Source organism: Peromyscus eremicus, chromosome 6, assembly GCF_949786415.1.
Source record: "Peromyscus eremicus chromosome 6, PerEre_H2_v1, whole genome shotgun sequence".
NCBI classification, from domain to species: domain Eukaryota; kingdom Metazoa; phylum Chordata; class Mammalia; order Rodentia; family Cricetidae; genus Peromyscus; species Peromyscus eremicus.
In genome coordinates this window covers 98262393-98274562 of record NC_081421.1, presented here as the reverse complement: position 1 = coordinate 98274562, position 12170 = coordinate 98262393, and the positions used below count along the sequence as shown (strand labels likewise).

The window sequence follows — 12170 nt, the reverse complement described above, 5'->3', positions numbered from 1 at the left end:
ATATGTAAAATTAAATTAAATTATAAAATTAAAAAATAAATAAGTTTTATTAATTCTTTGAAAATTTCAAACAATGTGTTTTTATCATATCCTTCCAGATACATACCCCCTTCCCTACCCACCCAACTTTGTGTCTCTTTTTTGCTTTTTGTTTGCTTTTGTTTTTATGCCCATTGAGTCCAATTTATGCTTTCTATACATTCTTTTTTCCCCCTAAAGGCAGGTTTATTATATAACCAAGGTCCTATAGTCTTCTACACAACAGTTCCCCAGTAAATGCAAATAAAACTAGACAGTCATTTTTCCATGTCTTAGTTGTTTTCCAACAGTCTTTTTCACTGCTCGATCATTTTAATAAACCTTTCCAGCATCATAAACATTCCTCCCACCAGGGTGGATTGACAGGCAATCTGAGACAATGCTTAGACAGAAGACCTTTACTTTTATCTGCATTTATTTTATACGGAATTTATTCCCGTGCCATAAGTTTGTGTTTCTTCAGTTTCTTCTGGGATATCTTCTTCTTCTGCACAACCTCCTCTTCTGGCTTTGGAACAATTTGTTCCTTTTCAGTGAGGATCATCTTGATGTGGCAGGGGGAGCTCATGTATGGGTTAATCCGGCCATGAGCTCTGTAAGTCCATCTCAGGTGCTTTGTTCACCTGGATGTGTTCAATGACTAGAGAATCCATATCTAAACCCTTAAGTTCAGCATTACTCTCTGCATTTTTAAGCATGTGCAGCAAAAATTCAGCACTCTTTTTAGGCCAGCGGCCCTGTGTCTAGCCCCACTGTTTGGCCTGGGTGCACCTGCCGACTCCACCATTATACCGCTGGAAAGGCACACATTGCTTCATTAAAGTGACATCTTGCAGATATTTGGTGGCTTTTCAGATATGCATACCCTTGATGGCCTGGGCAGTTTCACAGGTGTCCTTAAAGTGAACCCGAAGATTTGAACCTCTTGATTTGCATGATTTTGTAGGGTTTTCTGTGTCTAGCAAGTAGCAAACCATCTTCACAGGTCACCTTAGGCCGCTCACAGGAAGAGCTATACATTCTTGAATGTCTTGCCATCTACTAGAGTGTGGTTGACCTACAAGGGTCTACACTCTTCAAGAAAACTAATTCCCTCTCCCAGCAGCTAACAGTTGGTAGTAGCTCCTCAGCACAAGGTGGGAATTTTTGTCCATCATTTACCCCCTGTTGGGGTTTGGTCTGTCTTGAGCTTACACAGGTCTTGTGCATGTTGTCTGTTACAACTGCTATCATCTCCTATGTGCAGCTGCCCTGTAGTCTGGAGGATGCTGTTTCCTTGTAGTCATCCATCATGTTTGGCTCTTACATTTTTTTTGTCTCCTTTTCTGCAATGCTCCCTGAACCTTCTGAGGAGGGGATGCAGTAAATATGTTTCATTTACAGATAGGTATTCCATGGTCCCTTATTCTCTGTACTTTGACCAGTTGTAAGATTCTGTGTTAATCACTATCTACTAAAAATAGAAGCTTTTCTTATGAGGACTGAGAGATTCACTAATCTGTAGATATAACAATAAGTCATTATGAGTTAGTTTAATACAATGTTCCTTTAGTAGAATAATAGTAGTAAGTTCTCCCCTAGGGCCAATGACCCATATAGATACAGCTTCTTGCCCAGATAATGGTGCCAGGTATGGGTTTCATCTTGTGGAATAGGTCATACATACAATCAGAAAGTGATTGGTCACTCCCATGATGTTAGTACCACTATGGTACCAGAGGGAGATGATAGTTTCTCTTTGTCATTTTAAGTGTTGTTCTCAATATCAATGAATACTGCATACTTTATTAAAAAAATCTCTAAGTACAACAAACAATTCTGGGAAACAGAATTATAACTTAGTTGCAGTGAAGGCAGTGTTTCCTTAACAGTTACTGAGAAAATGACTGATGTTAGAGTCTCCTAACACATTGTCTACTTGAATAGCTATTGGATTGAAAATTTCTGCTAATGCTATGACCAGATTGTTTGTCCTCATACAGTCTAAGGAGTGTGAACAGTGTGATGTCTGGGTGCTGGTTATTTAACAGCTTCTATGGGTCCACTGTGCCAGCTTTTGTTGGTATAAAGACCAGTTGTTAGATCTTCCTTCAACTATGGTGTTCTGTTGTTAAACATCTTTTCCTAAAATCAATGTCATTCTTTTTACAATGTCATTCAAGATACATGATGCTCACACAAAGTACTTCAACCCCAAAGTTTCCTACTTTAAGAAATCTCTCCTGGTTTTCTGTTTTTAAACAATGTTATCCTAACTCCCCTTTCTCTTTTCATCTTTCTGTAGCATGAATCTGTCTCTTTGTGACTATAAAGATATTTACATTTTTCTATGCCTAAATTGACACAATCTTGAGAAGAACCTACTAGCTCCATAAAATGTTTCCTCTTTCTCTACATTCATGTCAGAATTTCCAGCTAACATTTGTACATAATCAGAAAAAGCCTGGAGCAGTGAGAAATCATAGAAATAAAACCTAGAAGAGTGATCACTTTCCCTGATGGGGAAAGTTAACTTAGCAGTATGATACACACAAATATGGACATATTTTTAAATTAAATAATGAGAATTATTTTTCTTATTTACTTTTGTTCTGTATGTTTGAAATGTGTGTGTGTGTGAATCTCTCTCTTTCTCTCTCTCTCTCTCTCTCTCTCTCTCTCTCTCTCTCTCTCTGTGTGTGTGTATGTGTGTGTGTGTGTGTGTGTTTTAGGTATGTGTGTGTGATTGTATGCACTTATGAAAAGGCCAAAAGAAGATATCAGGTGTTTTGTGCAATTACTCTCCACTTTATTCCTTTGCTGCAGAGTCTCTCACTGAAACTGTAGGTAAGATTGAAGTCAGCAAGACCCAAGGATCCCCCTGTCTCTGCCCCCTATATTGATGGGATCATATGCTCCTGCATGGCCATGCTCAGCTTTTTATATGGGTGCTGGGGATTTGAATTATGATCTTTGTGCTTTCCAGATGCAAACATCCACAGGCAAGCACTAGGCCAAGCTCCAGGAGTCCAGTTGAAGAGATGGAAGAGGGATTCTATGAGCAAGGAGCATCAAGATCATGATGGGGAAACCTGCAGAGACAACCAAACCAAACTAGTGGGAACTCATGAACTTTAGACCAACAGCTGTGGAGCCTCCATGGGACTGGATTAGGCCCTCTGCATAATCGAGACCATTGTGTAGCTTGATCTGCTGAAGGGGCCCCCTGGCGGTAGGATCAGGATCCATCCCTGGTGCATGAGCTGGCTTTTTGGAGCCCACTATCTGTGGTGGGACATCTTACATTGTCTTGATGCAAGGGGAGGGGCTTGGACCTGCCTTTACTGAATGTACCAGGCTCTGCTGACTCCCCATAGGAGGCCATATCTTGTTGGAGGAAGGAATGGGGAGGGTGGGGGGGGAGAGGTTGAAGGCATGGGAGGAGGGAAGAGGGGGGATCTGTGGTTGGTATGTAAAATGAATAAAAAATTCCTTAATAAAATAAACAATAAAAAAAATTCTTTGTGTTTGTACAGCAAGCACTCTTTCTGGCTAAGCCATCATCTCCCCAGCTCCCAAATCATTTGAAATCCTGAATGGTAAGCTACAGAGTTTGTATGTGATTGTCCATGTGCGTGCAGAAACCTGCTCAGCAAAGTGCAGATAGAGGGAGCTGAGGGGTCCAGGTAGAGATAGGAAGCTGTACTGCAGTCTAGCAGTTGATCCTCGCAGACACTAGGATGAGCCAAAGCACAGAGCTGTAATTTCAGCTGCTTGGGGACTAAAGCAAGAAGATCATGAGTTAATGTCTAGCCTGGTTTTGTTGTGGTATGTTTTTATTTTCATTTAGTACAGGACACTTTGAATTGTTTTTCTAGATTTCCTCTTTGACCCATTCATCATTCAGTAATGAATTGTTTATTCTCCATGAGTTTATAGATCCACTAGAAATTTGTTGGCTGTATAAGTTTTATTGCATTACTATCAGATAAGATACACAGAGTTATTTCAAGCTTTCTGAATTTGTAAAGATTTGTTTCTGGTTCCAGGATATGGTTTATTTTAGGGACTGGATGATCTCTAAAATGTGCTATTGAGTCCAATACATATTCTTTGCTGTTTAAGTGGAATATTTTATAAATATAATAAAGTTTCCTTTTTTATCTCTCCTGAATAGTTTTCTTTTGAAGCCTATTTGTCAGATATTAGGGTAGCAATACCTGATTGCGGCTTTCCTAGACCCATTTGATTGAAGTACTTTTGTTCATCCTTTCACCCTAAGGTGGTTCCTGTCTTTAGAGTTAAGATGTGTTTCTCATATACAAACCATAGATGGTCTTTGTTTCTTGATCCATTCAGCTAGCCTGTGTCTATTGATTGGAAAGCCGAGGCCATTAATATATAAAGTTCTTATTGAAATGTGTGTAGATTGTGTTGTTGAATTTTGGCGGTGATGTTTTGTGTTCTACAATCTCTTAGCAATGCTCATTCCTCTCTTTATACCATAATATTACTTCCTGTGTCTTCTTTACGCTTTACTTGTTGGATATAATTTGTTTAGATTATGGGAAGCTTTGACCCAAGCCCTTTTGGCTTTCAAAATTTCCATTGAGAAATCAGCTATTATTCTTTACCTGTGACTTGTATTTTTTTCTTTTGAAACTTTCAATACCCTTGGTTCTTTTCTTTTTTTCTTTTTCTTTTTTCTTTTTTTTTTTTTTTTTGGTTTTTCGAGACAGGGTTTCTCTGTGTAGCTTTGCGCCTTTTCCTGGAACTCACTTGGTAGCCCAGGCTGGCCTCGAACTTACAGAGATCCGGCTCTGCCTCCCGAGTGCTGGGATTAAAGGCATGCGCCACCACCGCCTGGCTTTAAAGAACCCTTGGTTCTTTAAACTTAGTATCATGACTATAATATGCTGTGGGAGTTTTCTTTTCTGGTTTTGTCTGTTTGGTGTTCTTTGTGCTTCTTGTACTTGTGAAGTTATGTCTTTCCTTAGTTTGGACAAATTTTCTCTCATGATCTTGTTGATGATCTGGTTTATGCCATTGACCTGGGATTCTTTTCCCTATTTGTACCTATGATTTGAACATTTTATCATTTCACAGTGTTCGATATTTTCTGTGTATTCCTTTCCTATGTGATTTTTAAATATTTCATATTTTTTGCTTATTTCATTTAGATCGTCTACATTATCTTCAAGTCCTGATATTCTATATTCTGCTTGATTCATTATAGTTGAGTTATCTAATTGGATTACTGGGTTTTTCAATTCCATCTTTATTTCAGCTTAAGTCCTCTTCAATGTCGCTGTTTCTTTTTTTGAATACTGGAGTGTTTTGTTTGTTTCTATCAATCTTATGTTTGTGTTTTCTTGGGCATCACTTGGGCATTTGTTCTCTTTAAGTTCTTTATAAGTCCGTGGAGCTATTTCTTTGTGTTTTCTTAAAATTATTTTAATTCCTTAATGAAGTTTATAATTAATTGTTCTTTTAAATTCTGTGTCCTGGAGTTCATCTAGGTCATTCTCATTGTCAAACATTTATGCAAGACTGGTAGGTCTTGTAAATGGGATACTAGCGTAATCTTTCATATTATTTCTATTTTTTGTGATGAAATCTGGGCATGTGGACTTCTTTTACTTGTTTTGTATCAGATGTGGATAGAGTAGGTTGGGCCAGAAGAGAGGATGTGTGGGTCGAGCTGGGCCTAGGGGCTGGATATGGCTTAGATGGGATGAAGTCAGATAGACACAGGGGACTAGGATGGTGTGCAGGACGTGCAGGACGTAGGAGACCAGCTCTGACCTGTCAAAGGGTTCTTGGTGGGGAGGAGAGAGGAATGAGGAAGTATTAGATAGAAGTATAGGCTCAGAAGGAGAGAAAGATAGAGACACAGGATAACTTCAGGGGGTCCCTGGGTCAAAACCCAGTTGCCTTGACTTTATTCATAATGGGCTTTAGTGTTATTTGCTCCACTCATGACCTTGGGCTATACAGCCCAAAGGAGGTGGTGCTTACTGCCACTGTACACAACCTCTTATAAGGCGTTGGAGAAGGGTCACATGTGCCTGGTCCCTGCTCCTGCCTGCGAGGTGGATTCGCTCCTGATCAGATCAGAGGACAACTTCTGCTGTCTACTCTGTTCTGTAATCTTGAGTGTATTTCCTCAATTTATATCTTAATAAATTCTGTTACCCATTTAATAGACTCTCATGGATTGATCGTAATAATGGGCCTTTTATCCATCAGCAAGGGTAGGGACAAAAGACCTCTCCTCCCAAGGTCAAGGTATAAAGTACCAACAAATGTAGACCCTTCAAAACACCTGGTAACCATGCCCTTGGCCAAATCATCCCATTATTCAGTCCTGCTGGGTAAAGCAAGTTCAGACTTTCTAACCTTGAGTAAGGTCTTACTAGGGAGCCTGTGTGGGCCCCCACAGTACATCTTGGTACAAGTCTGGAATTTGGGGATATTTGGTGGGTTATTGACTATATATGGAGAGTAGGATCAGGCAGACTCACTGAGGCAGACGCTAGAGAAAGATGTGCAGGATCTTGCTGTCTTGGAAGGTTGGATGTGGTGTGGGTGGAGCCTGTGGGCCAGTGACAGGCATGGAAGCTCATGGTAGAAGCCTAGACACTAGATGTGGAACCCAGGCTAGATCTGGGGGCTGATGAGCATGTGTGGAGCAGGGAGCTGAAAAATTCACCCAGCTAGACATTGGAGAAATTTTTTGGGAATCTGTCTGAGTGGCCAATTTGGAGTCTCATGCTTAATTTTAAACAAATATTCCTGGGATATGAAATAAACATTATTTTGCCAAAAAAGGCAGTAGGAAAAGTGCCACTGAGCGTTGCACACAATGCAGATGCACACGATGTAGATGCACACAGAAGGGATAAAAGGATGGGAGTCCATCCTTTGAACACAAGAATTAATTCTTTATGTCTTTCTGTGCTTTCTAAAAATTTTCCCTTTAAAATAATGTTGCTTTTGTTTGAATCCTTGCCCCTTGCTGGCTACTGCAGAGGAAGAGCTGGTGCCACCTCTCACCACAGGCATAGGAAAGTTGATCCAGACGTCCTGAACACAGGAGAGCTGGCTATGTCCCTCACCCAACGGGGAGCAGTCCCAGTGGCCCAGACTGGTCAACTCAGCTACCACTCAGGCCCACATCCAGTGCTTTGAGTTGGCCCACCCCAACATCTACCCTATCTATGTATAACCTGCTGAAGCATGTGAAAGGATTGGTCCCGTGGAATCAGAGCTGCAGGATCTTCGTGCCTGGGACAACAGCAGGATACTCGAGAGGAGTTTTGGTGACAGTTCAGTATTGGTGGTGTACCAAAAGCCAGAGATCTTGAACCAGACCAACAATTCGCTACAATGAACAATTGTAGTGATATTGTGTTCCCCAATATATTGTGCACCCTAATAAACTTATCTGGGGTCAGAGAACAGAACAGCCACTAGATAGACATAGAGGCCAGAAAATGGTGGCACACACACCTTTAATCCTAGCATTCTGGAAGCAGAGATTCATCCGGATCTCTGTGAGTTCAAAGCCACACTGGAAACAGCCAGGCATGGTGACACATGGAAGTGATGGCAGGAAGCAGAAAGGTATATAAGGCATGAGGACCAGGAACTAGAGCCTTTTTAAGCTTTTAGATTTTTAGCAGCAGTTCAGCTGAGATCCATTTGGGTGAGGACTCAGAAGCTTTCAGTTTGAAGAAACAAGATCAGGTGAGGAATTGGCGAGGTGAGGTTGACTGTGGCTTGTTCTGTTTCTCTGATCTTTCAGTGTTCACTCCAATACCTAGTTCCAGGTTTGTTTTTATTAATAAGACCTTTGAACAATTCATGCTACAAACAATTGCAGGTAAAGCTCTTTGAACAAAAGGGTGTATTGTGTGACACACTGCAGCTCCCAATGCCACTAAGATGAATAAAGATGTAATGGAGAGGTAGGAAGGGTGGAGGAATGTTTTGTATATATAATTTTCTTTTGTGGAGGGATGCTGTAAGGGTGAAGGTCAGGCATGGAGGGACTGGGAAATGAGTAGGATTGGGGTGCATGATGTGAAATTCCCAAAGAATCAATAAAAAAAATATGGTGCTTTTATACAGAACACAGTAAGAAATATTATAAAATAAGCTGTGAGAAAAGTAAACTGTGTATATCTCATGTTGCAATCTAATAAAACTTCTCAGAGAAAGTGTATTTCCTCTTTAAATGGCCCATTAGGCTCCCTCTTAGTTATGATTTATAGTTTTATTCTTTACCTTGTGTGAATACCATTTATATATTAAAGTCAGTGTATCTTCAAAATGATACCATGCAAGGATGTGATTTACTTGTGTTTGAAGTTCAGTTTGGAGCAATATACTGCATTCAAGGTAGTTTGGGTTCATAAATATTTATTTAGAAATTTGATTATTACTGAATGTTTTTCTTTTCTCTCTAAATAATCACAAAATACATTTAGAATCACAAATATATCAATAAAATATGTGAATCACACATCAACAAAATCTCCCCATCATAAGACTTGGGATCTGGATTTAATCTTATTTGGGCCTGAGGTGTCAGCCATCTACTCTGTCACTGTGTGCAAACTACAGATGTGATCCTGAATTTGAAGAACAACAAATTCAATAGGACATTCTAAAGGGTTACTGGAGTTTCTACATTCAAAATTCATTCTTCAAAGGAGATATCTTGAGGCATGGTTTCCCTTTGTAGCCTAGGCTCTAGCTCTCAAACCTTTTGCCTTGGCTCCTTGAGTGCTAGAATTAAGTCAAGTCCCACCATGCCTAGCTCAAAACATATAAACTAAATCTAAACCTGAATGTATGTATAAGGATGTTGCTATTCCTCTGCCAGCTGTTCTTTTTTTCTACTTAACTAATGTGTGGTCTGAAGATGATCATAAATATATCCTATCCTGTGAGTTCTGATTATGTGAGCCATCTAGGGGAAATTTTTAAAAGAAAAATGTTCTGAGCCAAATTTTAGAGTAGATATCATATTCATTGCGGCAAACAAGGCTAAGAACAGGCTTACAGGTGGATTAGGAGATAAAGTTGAATATTCTTCTACTATGTCATCCTAATTATAACAAGAGCGATCTATCTGGAAATGTGAAGATGGTAACTCTTTTAGTTACAGATTTATTGCTGGAAAGAGACACCATGACCAAGGGAAATCTCATAAAATGAAATCATTTAATTGGGGGCATGCTTTCGGTTTCAGAGTGTCCATTATCATCATAGTGGTGAGCATGGCAGCAGGACAGGCAGGCATGGTGCTAGAGAAGTGGCAGAGAGCTTTACATCTTGATCTATAGGAGGCAGACATAAAGTGACACTGGGCATGATGTGGGCTTTTGAAACCTCAAAGCTACCCCCGGTGACATACTTCCTCCAGCAAGGCCACACCTCCTAACCCTTCTAAACCTTCTCAAGCAGTTACACTCCCTAATGTCTAAGCATTCAAACGTATGAACCTATGTGGGCCATTTTCATTCAAACTACCACAGTAGTAAATGTCATGCTTACTGATAAGTATCCCTTACCTACTGTACAAATAAAATTGTGAATCATGTCTCTCATGATCTGGTGGTTCTTTTGTTTTTGTTTTTTAGAGACATCTTTTCACTACTCAGTCCAATGTATTCAGTCCATGTATTCCTTCTCCCCCAGGTCCCCAAGTGCCTGGATTACAGGCCTACACCACCATGTCTGTTTGATGATGATTCTTTTAATAATACTTTACTAAAGAATTAATGTTTTCTTGATTTGGATTGAAAGGGTGCAATTAATAAGCACCAACATGAAAGGAGGAGGTCATGAGGGTTTTAAAAATAAAGACTGATTAAAAAAGCCAGCACAAATGTGTCTATTGTTCTTCCTGTTTGGCTCAGGAATTGATGAATGAAACAGACCCTTATGGTGTCATCTGTTTCCCTATTGGAGGAAGATTTGACAGCTGAGCTACCCTTGAATGAGATAAATATTAATCCTGCAGTACAGAGACATGGATGTATAGTGACATTGTGTCTGGACTGCAATTATCAGTAATTGTCCAAGCTTTTGTGTTGAGAGCCAGGTTTTGCTGTTTACCAAGGGTTTTCCATGAAAAGACAAGAATCTTGTCTTGAATCAAGGCCAAAGAGCTTTGCAGATGGCTTGTCACTAATAATCCACCCCCCAAAAAATGGGAGGAGAAAAGGGCTCCTCCATTCTACTTCTCCAAAGTATTCATAATCCCATTCATCCCTGGCTCCTGCAATAATAAAAGTCTTCCCTGTCCTTCTGAACTTGAATTTCCCTGAGTATGGTTAATCTTGATGAAGTATGTGGAGACACAGTTCTTCACTTCAAGGGAAAAACAAAGAGCAAAAAATAATTACTGGGAATATCTGTAGTCAGAAGTTTTCCTGTGTGCTGCCCAGTCCCAAATAAACAATTAGTCATCTATGATAATCAAACTTATAGTCATGTTAGTTAAGTTTTCAGGGTATACATAGATATATTTCAGTTAGGTAGGTAATCTTCAAACACTTCAAAAATCTACAGAATATGGCATTTAAAATGTTTTAAAAACAGACTTTTGTGGACAGTGAGACATGTCTACTTCTGGCAGTACTGATTTACTTCAAAGAGGAAGATGGGCATCGAAGACACTCCCTATGGAGTTTATCTTCTTCTTGGCAAAACTGGCCATTTGGGTAAGAAACTGCTCTTGCCAATACTGCTTGACAGTATGTTGTTTTATAGACTGGACATGTAGGACCCATGGGAAATTGACCACAGAACTTTGCAAAAACAAGGCAAGATGGTCCTTCAGGTTCCTGCTTCATAGAAGATACTGCCAGACATTCTGCAGGACACAGAGGAAAGCAACTGACAAACTTTGCCAATAGGTGAGACAATCCTTCAAATTCCCTGCTTCACAAAATTCTGCCAGAGACTCTAGGCTTGTAGGCTGAAGATGGATGCCCCAACATTGCAGAGGAACTTTGGGTGACTGTCCAGGCAACCAGATGTCTCTCATCATTTCTAGAATTTTAGAAGTTGCTCACAGTGCACTTCTTGTTTACTTAGGTAATATTACATCCTTCTGGGGTCTTTGATGGAGTTGAAGACTAGATAGTTATAGTTTTCATTAGTTATGATAAAAGGTAAATTAGATATAAAACTTTAGACTCACAAATATGGGATAGATGATAGAATATTTTCTTTAATTTTACCAAATACACATAGACTAGATATTGTAACTGTAATTCTTGCTTGATAACTATTTTGTTATATATAGTTTTACTATGTTAAAGTTAAAACCTTCATTTTTGATTAGACAGAAAAGGGGAAGTGCTGTGGAATGTCTTTCTGTATGTTGTGAATATGTGTTGCTCTCATTGGTTGATAAATAAAGCTGTTTGGCCAATGATGAGGCAGAATAAGATTAAGTAGTACATTCAAACTAAAGACAGAGGAAGAAGGGTGGAGTCAGGCAGACACTGGAAGCTGCCACCAGGAGATTCAAGATGTGAGAGAACAGGTAATGCCACGAAGCCACATGGCAAAACATAGATTAATAGGAATGGGTTGAGTTAGGATATAAGAGATAGCTAGCAGGAAGCCTGAGCCATAGGTCATACAGTTTGTAATTAATATAAGCCTTTGTGTGTTTACATGGAACTGAGTGGTGGTAGGGCCAGGCAAGACACCGGAAAACTTTCCACTAAAAATACCCGGTATCTATTTCACAGAAGGCAATTAACACATGCTGCCCTACTAAATTGTCTTAAAAAATAGTTGTTTGATTCTGGGGAAAAACAAACAACTGAACATGAGAATGAGTTTTGAGATTCCATCTGGACCCAGTCAAGAAGAAATGATAACAAATGTTGACATGGATATGGGGAAAGAAAAACCCTTCACACTGGGGATGGCAATGTAAGCTGTGGAAAATAGTATGTAAATTCCTCAAAAACCTAAAGCCAAATTATAGGATTTCACTCTACTACCCCAGGGTGTACAAGTGGAGGGAGGATTCTATGTGAGTATCCCAGAGATACTTGCATATTACTGTACTTTTCACAATAGCCAAGAAAAGGAACTAGACAAGATATCCATCAACAGAT

At 39.6% G+C, this 12170-nt stretch overlaps 1 pseudogene; it reads right to left on the bottom strand.

The window, feature by feature from the left end:
- Window positions 1-469: 469 nt before the first annotated feature.
- LOC131912695 (large ribosomal subunit protein uL22-like) lies at window positions 470-1016 on the bottom strand (annotated as a pseudogene).
- Window positions 1017-12170: the final 11154 nt, after the last annotated feature.